We start from the raw sequence: 12,801 nt of genomic DNA, 5'->3' as shown, positions 1-12,801 counted from the left end.
AATAAGCTATGGTCAGGAAAATATTTTCTAACCAGATTAACAACAGTCCAGAAAGTGCTTCTGAGCTCTGGACTATTGGCTACAGTTAAACAAGAGTTGGGGGCTTTTTCCTGATAATCAATGTGCGTTTTTGTTTTAAATATTTAATAAAATCATCATGGAGAATGTGAAATATATGATATTTTAGAAACTCAGACTTGTTTTGCTGACTGCTCTGTAGCTGCTTTCGTCTTTCATTGTTTGCCTTAAAAATGTTTCTGATTATTTAGAACTGAAGATTAATTGTTGTACTCAGCTTTACCCAAGCATGCAAACGTTTCTGGGAAGGTGACTGTAAATTAGGCCATAAGCAACCAGAGTCCCATAGATTTACATCCCAGAGCCAGCTGATAGGATATTGGAATGACATATGTTTTGTTGTGAGATAATACTTTCTCTTCCCTGGATGTGCAAAAAGATACCTGGAGGAAAATAGATGGCAAGGGAGCTCTGCAGAATGGGCTGAATCTAGGAAAATCTTGGGATGGGAGCTGAGATTGTGATTATAAAGCTCTTCAGGTCCCCAGCACAGGGAGCCCTCTTCTGCAGTTGGAAAGGGGACAGAAACTCTTCTGCCTGTGTACCATAGCCATGAGGGCAAACAGCATGGCTCAGTCTTGCCCTCTTTCACTGACCCAGTCACTGTTATGCAAGGCACAGTGGCTTAATTGGAAAGGCAAGACGCAGAAATCTCTTCTCTCCCTTCAAACAGGCTCCAGCCTGGGCACAGGGATATGTCCCTGGGAGTAGGAGACAGGGGACTGAAATCTCTGACTTTGCATCTTCCATTTCTGTGTGGCACTTCAACCACTCATTTACTGCATGGGTCAGAGATCGTATCATTGTTATGTTAGTAGAAAAGATGAAGTCTAGGGCAACTTTTGAAAGAGAGTAATTGGGTATCTTCAGGGCCAGAGTGAAACAGCACACAGAAAATGCCTACCTGCCCTCTGCCCTTGCTAGTTATGAAGAGTGCCAGAGCTGCCTGCATGCAGTGGGCAGCAGACTGGGGTGCCACATGCTGTTTGTGCAGTTGTCTCAGAGGCACAGTGCTTAACAATGGCTGTGAAGTCCACTTTGGTGCCAGGCACCTGTATTTTAATATTCTATATAGGGATGCTGGGGATGGACTCTTCATTAGGGACTGCAGTGATAGGACAAGGGGTAATGTGTTAAAACTTAAACAGGGGAAGTTTAGATTGGATATAAGGAGAAAATTCTTTCCTGTTAGGGTGGTGAGGCACTGGAATAGATTGCCCAGGGAGGTTGTGAATGCTCCATCCCTGGCAGTGTTCAAGGCCAGGTTGGACGAGGCCTTGGGTGATATGGTTTAGAGCGAGGTGTCCCTGCCCATGGCAGGGGGGTTGGAACTTGATGATTTTAAGGTCCTTTCCATCCCTAACCATTCTATGATTCGAAAGAAAAATACATAAAAATTAGGTATCCTTTCTCTTCCCCCAGAAAGCAGGAGAAACTCTGCCCTAATGAGGTGTTCATGGGGGTGTTTCTGCCTCAGAGCTTCTTATAGATGTTTGTCCCAGCCCTCCTATGTGAGGGCTTCCCTTGGCAAACCTGCCTTGAGCTGTGAGTGTCACTCATTGTTCCTGCTCTGCTGCTTGGCCCTGTGCAGTGGGTACACCACCCAACCATAACCTCTTCCTCTGGTGATAACAAATTGCAAGGAGCCAACTATGGTCTCCCCCTGACCCTGTCCCTCTGAAGAATTTTTCCAAATACCTTTTCTGACTCCAACACTTTCTAAGTGTCACAGAAGTGATAAATCGCAGTGCATGTTGGCAGCCTGGCATCTCTTTTTTGATGTGGTGGATTTTAGCAAAAAAAGGGATGTATATCCTTTGGTACAGCTGGGGCAAAGAGAAAGAGTACGCTAAGAAATAGTCCTGGAGAAGTGGAAGAAGTTGTCCCAGCTGTTTCTGGCTGCTTTTCCACTGGAGATAGCAGGCTGATAAAGCTGGAGGTGGAATGGGATGACTGCATGTGTGCCAACTGCTCCTGGGCAAGAGCAGTGGCTCAGGCAGCCTTCATCAGCACATTGTGCTAGAGGGTATCTCAACACTATTGCAGCTGTGTCAAACTACCAGCTTTCTGCTGAATAGGATGTCCCACCTCTTCCCTCCCATCCTGCAGGTGTGGCACTGCCTCCTTGCACAGAGAGCAGCACCAGTTGGTTCAGTTCACCTGAGGAGTGCTGTGTTTTCCCTCTAGATACAGCAAGCTGAGCTGGCTTCAGGAGGCTGGTAAGAGCAGGGGAACCCATGCAAAGAGGAAGTGGTGAGAAGGGAGGATTGCCCCTTTAGTCACCAGTAGCTCTCAGCTGCAGCAACAGCAGCAGCCTAATTAAACAGTGAAGCCTGTGGCATGCTCAGCATTTGCCCCTTCTCTGAATGTCACTGGGCACAGACTGGCTGCACACCTACAGCCCAAGAAGAGATCTGCTGCCATGCACAAATTAAAACTCACTAATTATGTCATATTTGTATGGAATAACCTTTTATGATTTTTTTTTTTGCTGCATATTTTCTATTTTTTCCTTTTCTCTCAGCTACAAAGAGGACAAAACAACTAAAAATCCTGACAGGCAGAAATGTTATTGCTCAGTGACTAATAGTGAATTCATTGGGTAATTTGTTTGGTTTGGTTGGGAAAACAAGACTTTCTAAGATAAAAAGGTCGGCAGAGGTTGCCCATTCAGTTGGCTATGCTTGCCAGAAATATATAAATCCATGTAGGCAATTTTAAGCCACTTCAGATCCCACAGGCCAGAGCAGTGGAAAGCCATTCCTTGAGTTTAAAGATGTTTGTGGAAATTGTTCGCCTTTTCCTACAATGAGAATTAAGGGATCTGCTCACAGATATTCCTCATGGCTTCCTTCACTGAAGGAAGTGTGTGGGCTGAACTTGCCTTTGCATATGCAAAGGGAAATAAAACAAGCAGCCAAATGGTCAGAGAGGTCACCATAAATATATCAAAGTTTAATGCTTGGTTTATGTAGCAGGCCCTGAATGTCTGTAGAGCATGGGTTAAAGCTGGGCTGACAGACTTGGAAGCAATGCAGGCACGGATGCTTGCCTGGTTTCTCAGCTCTGCAGTGACAAGTAGGGGGAGGCAAGGGTGGACCAGAAAACAGGAACATTTTAAGCCCCTCGTCTATGAGCATTTGATGTGTGAGAGTTTGTCAGCATCTATAGCAAAGGGGAGATGCACAGTATTTGGGTTGGGTTTGGTTTGGTTTTGTTGTTTTTCCCACCCTGTCATTTGACAAAGAAAGCACTGAGGCCTCAAACAAGCAACAGTTTCTGCCATTGATGCCTATAATAGGGCTGTGCTGGTCATAAATTACATCAATGAGCTTGTTAGCAGAGTCCAGGCCTAAAAACACTTGCTTAGTTACTGTAGCTGTAGCTACAGATCATCCAAGTGCTCAGGGCAACCTGATGCCTGTGACTGGAGAGCTCCTCTAACCAGGCTCTGCCATGGAAGGGGGCAGGATTTCTATCTCTCTGCTTTATATCACTGTTAGTATAAAAGCTCAACAGCACTAGGCACAGCTCCGCTGCAAAGATAAGTCGTGACAGCATTTTTACCCTTCAGTTTTCCTCTTTTAATATATTAATGTGACCTTCTGTTATATGTGCACTGATCAGTTGCATATAAAAAAATCCTGCCCGAGCCTATTCTGCAAGCAAAAACCAGCTTATCTTCACTTATCTAAGTGAAAAGACTCAGATGAAACTGAAGATGGGAGCTTGTACTCCATACTAATCACTGTAATGTAATATGTACTCACTTTTCTCAGTTACAGGCCTGAAATGGTAGGTTGTAGGAATGGTAGGCTGCTGATTTATTTCTCCTCTCTGACAATCTTATAATTTCAATGCTGCCTGTTACTTATACGTAAAGGAAGGGACAAGAGATAATGATAGTAAGAAGCACTGTGATCCACGCTTAGAGAAACAAGAGCTGAGAAAATCCAGTGGTAGATCCACAGTCACAGGCTGCTGTGTACAGGGAAGGAGGATGAGGGAGCAGAAGCTCAGAGGTACATCTGCTGGCTCAGTGGAACTGAGTCTTTTCTTTGCGTGGTGCTGTGTCTGATGGCCTCATCTGGCCAGCTGCAAGATCTCAGCCACATCTGGTGCATTTGTCATCTGGGGCAGAGCCAGAAGAGCAGAAGAAACACCCAGGAGGGGAAAAACAGGATCTGCACAGCATGGCTGCAACCTTTAGCATCTTTCCCTAGGTCACACTGTGGTTTCTCCCACAGGGGTGCTAGAGGGGCCTTTGCAGTGTGAAGGACAGTGAGAGAGTTGCCCACCATGGGGGTGGAAAGATGAGGAGGAAGCTTTGCAGTGCTACTGATGGGAGCAGGGGAGAGTGCAAGGTTCTTGTGTCATGGGAATGAGACAGAGGTGGATAATTCAGGGATAGCCCCATGGGAAGGAGGTCTGGAGCAACTGTGAGATGGAAGGACCACAAGAGGTTCTGGAGTGGGAGAGGAAGGCTGGAAAGGCAAAAGCTTGCTGCCCAGCTATACTTGGACTGGCATATCCAGTGCATTGCTTTCAAGTGGGTAAACCATATCACTTGGATTTGGCTAGGTTTGGAGAGACATGTCTGACCAGCTTCATCCTTAATGACTGTCCTTTTCTCATGTAGGATCTAGTCCAAGCTCCAGCAAAGTAAGCAGAACCTTGACTTAATATTCCATTCCATTAATATCTTACCATTTGGGCAGTGGGTTGGGGGGCCATCAGCCAGCCCTGCTTCCTTCCTCACAGTTGTTCTGGGGCAGTGAAAATCTTTTCAGAAATTTTTTTTTTTTTTTTTTAAACTCAAACAGAAGATTTGTTATAAAAAAGAATGGGGTTTTTGGTTTTGGGGTGTTTTTTTTTTTTTTAACGATTGAATTGCAGAAACAGTGCGGATAATTTCTTTAACCACACAGATATTTCATTGTGGTTTTACGTTTCTGTCTTCTTTTTTCATGTCTCCCTTTTAAAAAGCTAAAAAGGGGAGGGATGAGAGGAGTGATTTTAAACTTCTTTTTCAAGAAGACGATCCTGAAACTGAGCATCTTGAAACTCCCAAAGGAAAAAAAAATAGTCTATACAGGGTCACTCACTGCTTCCCCTGACCTTGCACATTTAGAATCATAGAATCATAGAACCATAGAATAGTTTGGGTTGGAAAGGACCTTAAGATCTTTCAGTTCCAACCCCCCTGCTTTTGATGCAGCCATCCATATGGGTGGTTTCTAGGCTCAAGCGCACACTGAAGCCTTGTCATGTTCAGTTTCTCATTGACCAACACCTCCAGCTCCTTCTCTGGAGGCTGCTCTGAATCACTTCTCTGCCCAATCTGTAGCTGTGCCTGGGATTGCCCCAACCCTGGTGTGGGACCTTGCACTTGGCCTTGTTGAACCTCATGAGGTTCCTATGGGCCCACTTCTCAAGCTTGTCCATGTCTCCATGGATGACATGCTGTCCCTCAGGCTTGTAAGGCATGTCAACCATACCACCAAAGGTTGTCCAGTTCTTCAATTAATTTTATATCTGGGTAGAAAAAAACTTTCTCTATTTGTTAGTGTCCAGCTCTCAAACTCAACAGGTTGCAGTCAGTGAAACAGCTCAGAAGTGGAAGATTACTGAACTGGAAATATGGATCAGAGTTAAGGTACAGTATTTTAGTTAGTGGGGAGCTGATATATTTGTGAACACAGACAAAGATGCTAAGGAAAACTGCAGGTAGATATCAAGGCCTCATTCACTCCAAAATCACTGGCCTGTCAGGCATATTCAAGCTTCCAGTTTTCTGTTTAAGCCAATATTTGTGCAGAATGAAAATATTCATGCTACGAAATTTATAATCTATAAGTCCCACTACCCCCCTAATTACCCATTCAGCTTTTTGGACATATGCATTGACAGTGCAAAGAAGCAGTGACTCAAGTGTTTTTTAGTCTAAAGGCTGTTTTTATCTGGTAGCCACTGGTCACTGTGCAGCAAGCCCTTTATAAGAATTTTATTGTTTTAAATCCTGATTTTTGTTTTCCCTATTTCCTTATCTCCACAGCTTGCCCATCAGTCCTGGTCAGTCTCATCTGAGGGATCAGAGACAGTTAAAGCTCTCCAGCTTCTGCATGGTTGGATTTTTTCTACTGCATGGCTTTGTTTATAGGATTTCTTTACTTCTACAAAGAGCCCTTTATTGCAGAGAATCCCCAACACCTTTAGTAGGTTTATTGAGAAGCACCAAATCAGTTTTTAATGTGTAGCAGAAACCTAACCACCTCTGAGGAGGAAGGTGGTGTTGTTTTTGCAGTTTGCAACAAGGTATAGGACAAAACTAGGGAGGTGAGGTTCTAGGATAAGGTAAGGTTTCTGGAGTTAAAAGGGCATGTGGAAGGGGTCTCTGTGTTTAAGTACCAGCTTGGGTCTTGCCTAAGAGATGCCATCTCCTTGATACCTTTCCTTTTTGTGTTATAAAATCGTCACAGGTTTGAGAAACAGTGTGCAGTCTGAGTCGGAAAGCAATTCTTCCCTGTGACGGCTCCTGCTAAAACACCGACCAGGTTGAAAAACACTGATCCTTCTGGTGTGCTGTTCCAGAAGGGCTGAGAATGCAACTGAGAGCCCATACCCAGGAAAGCGCAATGCATTTCAGTGCATAGAAGGATCTGCTTGTGTTGGGGTAATGAAGGACCCCACAGCTGTGCCCCTCCAAGGTTTCTCATAGTAATTTTCCATGAAGCTATGGAAAAATATTTATCCGTCCTTCTACAAACATGTCTGTAGGAGATTTAAGCAAAGGCGTGCATGCAAAAACATAGAGAAAAAGCCCCCTTACATAGACATAGCTAACAAAATGTCAATGTTTTAATAATCCAGGAGGAAAACCTGTGTTTTCTTTGTCACCCATTTCATTTTTGTGTGTAATTGGACAAAATATATGTAGTTGAGAGGTCTAACGTTCTCGCCACTTTTCTTCCCTATTGGGAGGATCATCCACTCAGATAGTAGAGATTCATGAAACTGTACTTATTTCTTGTTCTTCAGTATGTCTGGGGTGCAGAACATGAAAACAAATACTTGTGAGAATGACCCACCTCTTTTTATTCACTTCTTGCTCACATATATCTGGATTTCTCAACTTTCCTCTCAGGAGCAGTTTTCATGCACTTCCCACCTCCATGCAATCAGCAATATTTCATTGCAGCAAGGCCCTTTTTAATAGTGAGGCTGGTTCTTTTACCTGCAATTGCATCCCTCCAGCATCTTGCCAATGTGCACAGTAAGGTAGAAAGGGAGAGCTGAGCACATGCATACCATCAGATGGAAAGATGTGTTTATGTGGTTGTGGTTATGGTTGGACGGGAACCATTCCTGGGCAGACACAAGAGATGTGTCTGAATTTTCTGAGTATGCCAGTTCATTCAACATCATTTCAACAAAAGGGCTTTAGGTCACACTGCAAGGTAAGAAAGGGGTCCTTTGGCCAGGCATTGTTTCTTTTACTCATTCACAGATATACGGCCTAAAAGTGCAGGCACAAAATGCAGATGTCTTTGCTATAGAAGGCAGAATCTGAGCAGTCTTTCTGAGAACGGATGGACTAGCCATTACTGGAGCACACCTATATTCAAGCCCAATCAAGTAGGAACTAATGTTATTTTTCTCTGCAACAAGCAGCTTGTTCTAAAACTTACAAAATAAAAAGGCACAAACAAACAAAAAAAGCCAACCCCAAAATCCAAATCCAACAAATCTGTCATGTTAGAGCCAGTAAAACCCAACCAAATCTGTCATGTTGGAGCCAGTAAAACCTGGAATATCAGTTTTGAAAAGAATTGTGCCATTTTGAAATCTCATTCCTGATCTGCAGTTGAAATGGAAGTTACCACTTCTGGGAGTTCCACACTTACCATCTTTTTGCCATATTTTTAACATCTGAATTTTCCTGTTAGATATTCAGAATAGTGTCAGGATGTTTCAGTGCCAAACGCATGATATTTTGACTTAGAACAGGAGTAGTATTTTAATCAGTACGTTAATTGAAGTTGTAACAGGGTTTCTAACCAACAAACACCCCACCCCAGAGTAATTCAGATATTCTGTGTTCACATTGTAGGCAATAGTAGAAGAGTAAGAACCATGGTCATATAATGGGATTCTGAATTACATCGCTTAAGTTTCCTCAATTAAATTTTAAATATGTTTCCTGTGGGGCTTTCCTGAGCATTAATTAAATTTTAAGAAGAAATTGTGGTTTTATCAAAACAGACTTTTGGAAACTATGTGGCCATAACCACATCCTGCTGTGTACTGCAGTGTTACACAGGCTAAAGGGATGTGGCTGTTTCTGTAAGAGGAGACATCAGCCTTGATAAGGAAGCTCAGATGATGGAGTGCTATCCTGCTCCAAGCCAAGCTATTCTACTGATACTGTATTTCAGTTCAGGACATGTTGCTCTCTTTTGTCTAGATATTACTTTTGTTTCAGCTTCCAGACACTGTCTTCTTCTTCCAAATTACAGATCTATGTGAACTCTAAGACTATTCATGTTTCCTGTTGGTAACTGGAAATTGGAAAAGACGTTTAACTCTCATTTCTGTGTTGATCCTCTTACATCGATCAGTGTCAAATCTCTCCAGATATCTGGACTTTGGCTTGGCCAGTAATGGTCTCACTAGATCTGGGAACAGAAGGGAGACCCATTTTTTACACTGTTTCTACATGTAGGGCTGCTATAGCATCAAGCTGTTCTGATGAATTTACTATGGAAGCTGCTAGAGAGCAGGCCAGAAGGCTGATCAATCTTTATTATTGCTTATTATGTTCTTGTCACTCTTAAATGTTACCTGCAGTGACTTTACACCTACTTGCTTTTTTTTGATTATTATTATGGATACAGGAGTGTATTGCGAGCAACATGTAATGAAGAACTGTTGTTTTTAATGAGACTCTGTAACGCACGGGGAGATGCCTTGCAAAGCACCTTGTGAAGTCACGGATCTGTAAGACAGAGATCACATTGCTACTTTTTTTTTTTTTTACATACTGGGCCCAAACTCTTGCAATTATCACAGGGACAATTAATACATTCTACCTGCAACAGAAATGCCTTTTCCTGCCTGAGCTGCAGTATGTTTGAAAAAAGTTGTCTCCAGGGTTGTCATTCTCCTTTGTGCCTGATACTTCTTTAAAGCACTTGTCTCAGTGGATTTTGACCTTAGTTTGCACAGGAGTGACTACTGTTGACTCCAAGTTACAACATGTAATGAAGCTGAAGATCCTATTGCCACAATAAATCAACAAACCTTAAGGTCTTGGCAGGATTGTAGAAAGAAACAGAAGCTCATTGGTATGCAAGGAAATGAGTAAGAACATCCATAATTATGTGAAGAAGGTACTGGCTTGTCATATATAAGACTGGCTTCTTTCTCTAAATTGCTATCACTCCTCTTTCATCCCTTCCTGCTTTGCCTTTCCCCTTCTCCTTCCTGTAGCATACCATAGTGCTTCAGCCTACCACCTATGTTTTAATGTATTGTAATATAAATAGAATCATAGAATTATAGAATAGTTAGGGTTGGAAAGGACCTTAAGATCATCCAGTTCCAAGCCCCCTGCCATGGGCAGGGACACCTTGCTCTAAACCATATCACCCAAGGCCTCGTCCAACCTGGCCTTGAACACTGCCAGGGATGGAGCATTAACAACCTCCTTGGGCAATCTATTCCAGTGCCTCACCACCCTTACAGGAAAGAATGTCTTCCTTATATCCAATCTAAACTTCCCCATTTAAGTTTTAACACATTACCCCTTGTCCTATCACTGCAGTCCCTAATGAAGAGTCCATCCCCAGCATCCCTATATGCCCCCTTCAGATACTGGAAGGCTTCTATGAGGTCTCCACGCAACCTTCTCTTCTCCAGGCTGAAGAGTCCCAACGTTCTCAGCTGATCTTCATACAGGAGGTGCTCCAGTCCTCTGATCATTCTCGTGGCCCTTCTCTGGACTTGTTCCAACAGATCCATGTCCTTTTTATGTTGAGGACACCAGAACACAATACTCCAAGTGAGGTCTCATGAGAGCAGAATAAAGGGGCAGGATCACCTCCTTCGACCTGCTGGTCACACTCCTTTTGATGCAGCCCAGGATACAGTTGGCTTTCTGGGCTGCAAACGCACACTGCCGGCTCATGTTCATTAAGTACTATACAATTCTTGACCAATATATAAATTTAATTCAGAGGAAGGAGTTTTCAGTAAAATAATCAAACTGCATTTTCAGTCAGCAGCAAAAGGCAAATGATTTCAGTAGGACAGTTGTAGCCATTCCTTTCTCCTTGTGGGATTTACACCTACATAACTGGGGAATCTGTTGAGCCTCTTGCCTTGCTGTCTACTACTTCCTGTAGCCCTTCCCTTTTATATTGGCTGAGCCTTATTTAAATAGTGACCCTGTCAAGCTGGGAAGAAACAGAAAGCAGAACTGCAAGAATGAGACAAAATATGATGTAAGAATGCTAAAACAAACATGGTACAGGAAAGGCAAGAAAGTCAAGCTCAGTGAAAGCTGTAGAACAAGCTGGAATTCTTTGGGTGGAAGTTTTTTCCAATGGAAAATACTGTTTCATCCAGCCCTTTGCAAAAAGTTGGTAATTTCAAATACACCTTATTTAGAAGCAGTGATTGAAAACCATTTCCATAATATTACAGTCTACCTTTGAAGGTCTGCAATAACTTCAGTTTTGTCTTTGATATTATTCACTCTAGTTTGACGTTTTGATTGCTTTGGAATTTCAGTTTTTGTTTCACTTTTGCTCTTTTTAAGAATACAATGTCTTTGTTAATTAATGTGGGTTGATTTTGTGGTTTTTGTAATAGAAATGTTGTCTTTTCCCACAAAGGGGAAAAAACCTCAATGAAGTTATGCAAGTAAATGATAAGAAGAGAGTAGTTGAGCAAGAATAACCTAAGGGGAAAAGCCTACAAATAAAGTAAAAAAACTCTTGTACCTCGTACCTACAGCAGCACCTGATGCTGGACGGTGTGTTTGGGTGGCAGGATCTCCAGGGCACCCAGCAATGGATCTACATAACCAGATTGTCAGGGTACTTGGGTGAGAGCTCATCCCTGCGTGATGCCCAACCAAGCCTCTCACTGGGTTTCAGCAGGAAAAACCTGTGCTGCTTTTCCTCTGTGAATTTCTCAGCTTGCCCTTTGAAAACCAAGGGAGAAGGATGGTCCCAGTTGGCCACAGCTCCTTCCCATGGCATAGGATGGCAAACGTGTTTTTTTGTTTGATATCTGGACTCTTCAAAGCTTGAAAGGAGCTTGCAGGGATGATCTGCCCGTGTTAGTGGCATTTGTACACTTTAACCTCATGGTCCTGGGGGGCTCTGGCCACTCAGGAGTGACCATCCCAGAGCACTGCTAGAAAACACTCTTCTTCCTTACAGCCAACACAAAGTGAATAGGTATAGACTGGCCTTGGAGGCCGGAATAGGAATGAAAAGCAGCATGTTTTTGTAGACTGGCTTCTAGCCAGATGAGTAACAGCTAGCTCTCATTTGAAATACAGGTCGGCACAACCAAGGAGGACTTGGCAAAGGGGGAAGGGGTAACACTGTGTAGGGTTTTGCTTGGGGAGACTGAGCCACAGAGAAACACTAAATGCCAGTGAGACACAGCTATTGTAGCCTGTTTAAGTGGCCTTAAAGACAGGAAAAAAAAAACAGAAGTTTTTTACATGAAGTACTCACAGGATGAGGCAATGGAACTGTTCTGAGTCTTCTTTTTTCTTTAAAAATAAAAATAAAAAATAAGAATTAATTTACGTAGAAACATCAGAAACATCATTGCACCACTGAGAGCACTGACTGTCTTCAGTTTTTCTACTTAGTGGAAACAGTTTTTGCTAACTGCCTGGGGTCAGCAAAGACTGAGGATTGTTATGCTGCTGTATAGCTTCCACGCATATACAGTGCTCTGCCCACAGCAGCCTTAAGTGTCCAGGTGACAAGGTTCAAAAGAGATTTGTATCTTGGCTCCTTAGTCAGCCAGCATCTGAATGATGTTTTTCAGCTGTGATACTTGTATTGTCCAATTTCAGAGGTTTTAGCTACAGTAACCCTTTGTAACCATGCTCCTGGAAGCAGCAGCACACATTATAGGGTCAGGTGGGGAGATGGGGACATCTTGGCTTAGGGTGGGGACTGACACTGCACCTTTGCCAGTGATGCTTTGCTGTCACATGTGGGGCTGTGAACTGCAGCACATCAGATGCAGCACTGTCCCTGGCAGGAAGGGTGAACACATCTGGTTGTGGGTGTGGGAGGAGGGAACCTGGGGAGCTACTGCAGAAGTTGCAGGGTAAGCCCTTTCCCTGCAGGAATCGAAGCACTCGCAAGGAGGCATAGGTTTAGTAGCTACCCAGAGACATAAGCACTTGCCTCTATTGCTGTAACGGGGAGGAGCGTGGAGGCTGCAGGCCACAGGCAGGGACATGGCGTGTGTCTGTAATGAGCAGCTACTGCTGACCTGTCCACACATTAGCATGAGAAATGTGCTTAGGCCCATAGAGCCTCTGTCTGAAAGGGAAACAAAGCATGTGTGTTAGGAATAAAAGCAGAAAAGAAAGTCTATAGGACAGCCTGCTGAGCTCAGCATTCCTGCTTCTCAGAAGGACAATGCTGTGTGACATGCCTGTTGTATAGGAAGATGCAGGGATACACT

The sequence above is a fragment of the Neopsephotus bourkii genome, unplaced genomic scaffold (genome assembly GCF_033783945.1).
Source record: "Neopsephotus bourkii isolate Nb327-2 ecotype Australia unplaced genomic scaffold, CSIRO-AGI_Nbou_v1 NB_360, whole genome shotgun sequence".
In the NCBI taxonomy this organism is placed as follows: Eukaryota; Metazoa; Chordata; class Aves; order Psittaciformes; family Psittacidae; genus Neopsephotus; species Neopsephotus bourkii.
This window is presented reverse-complemented; position numbering follows the sequence as displayed.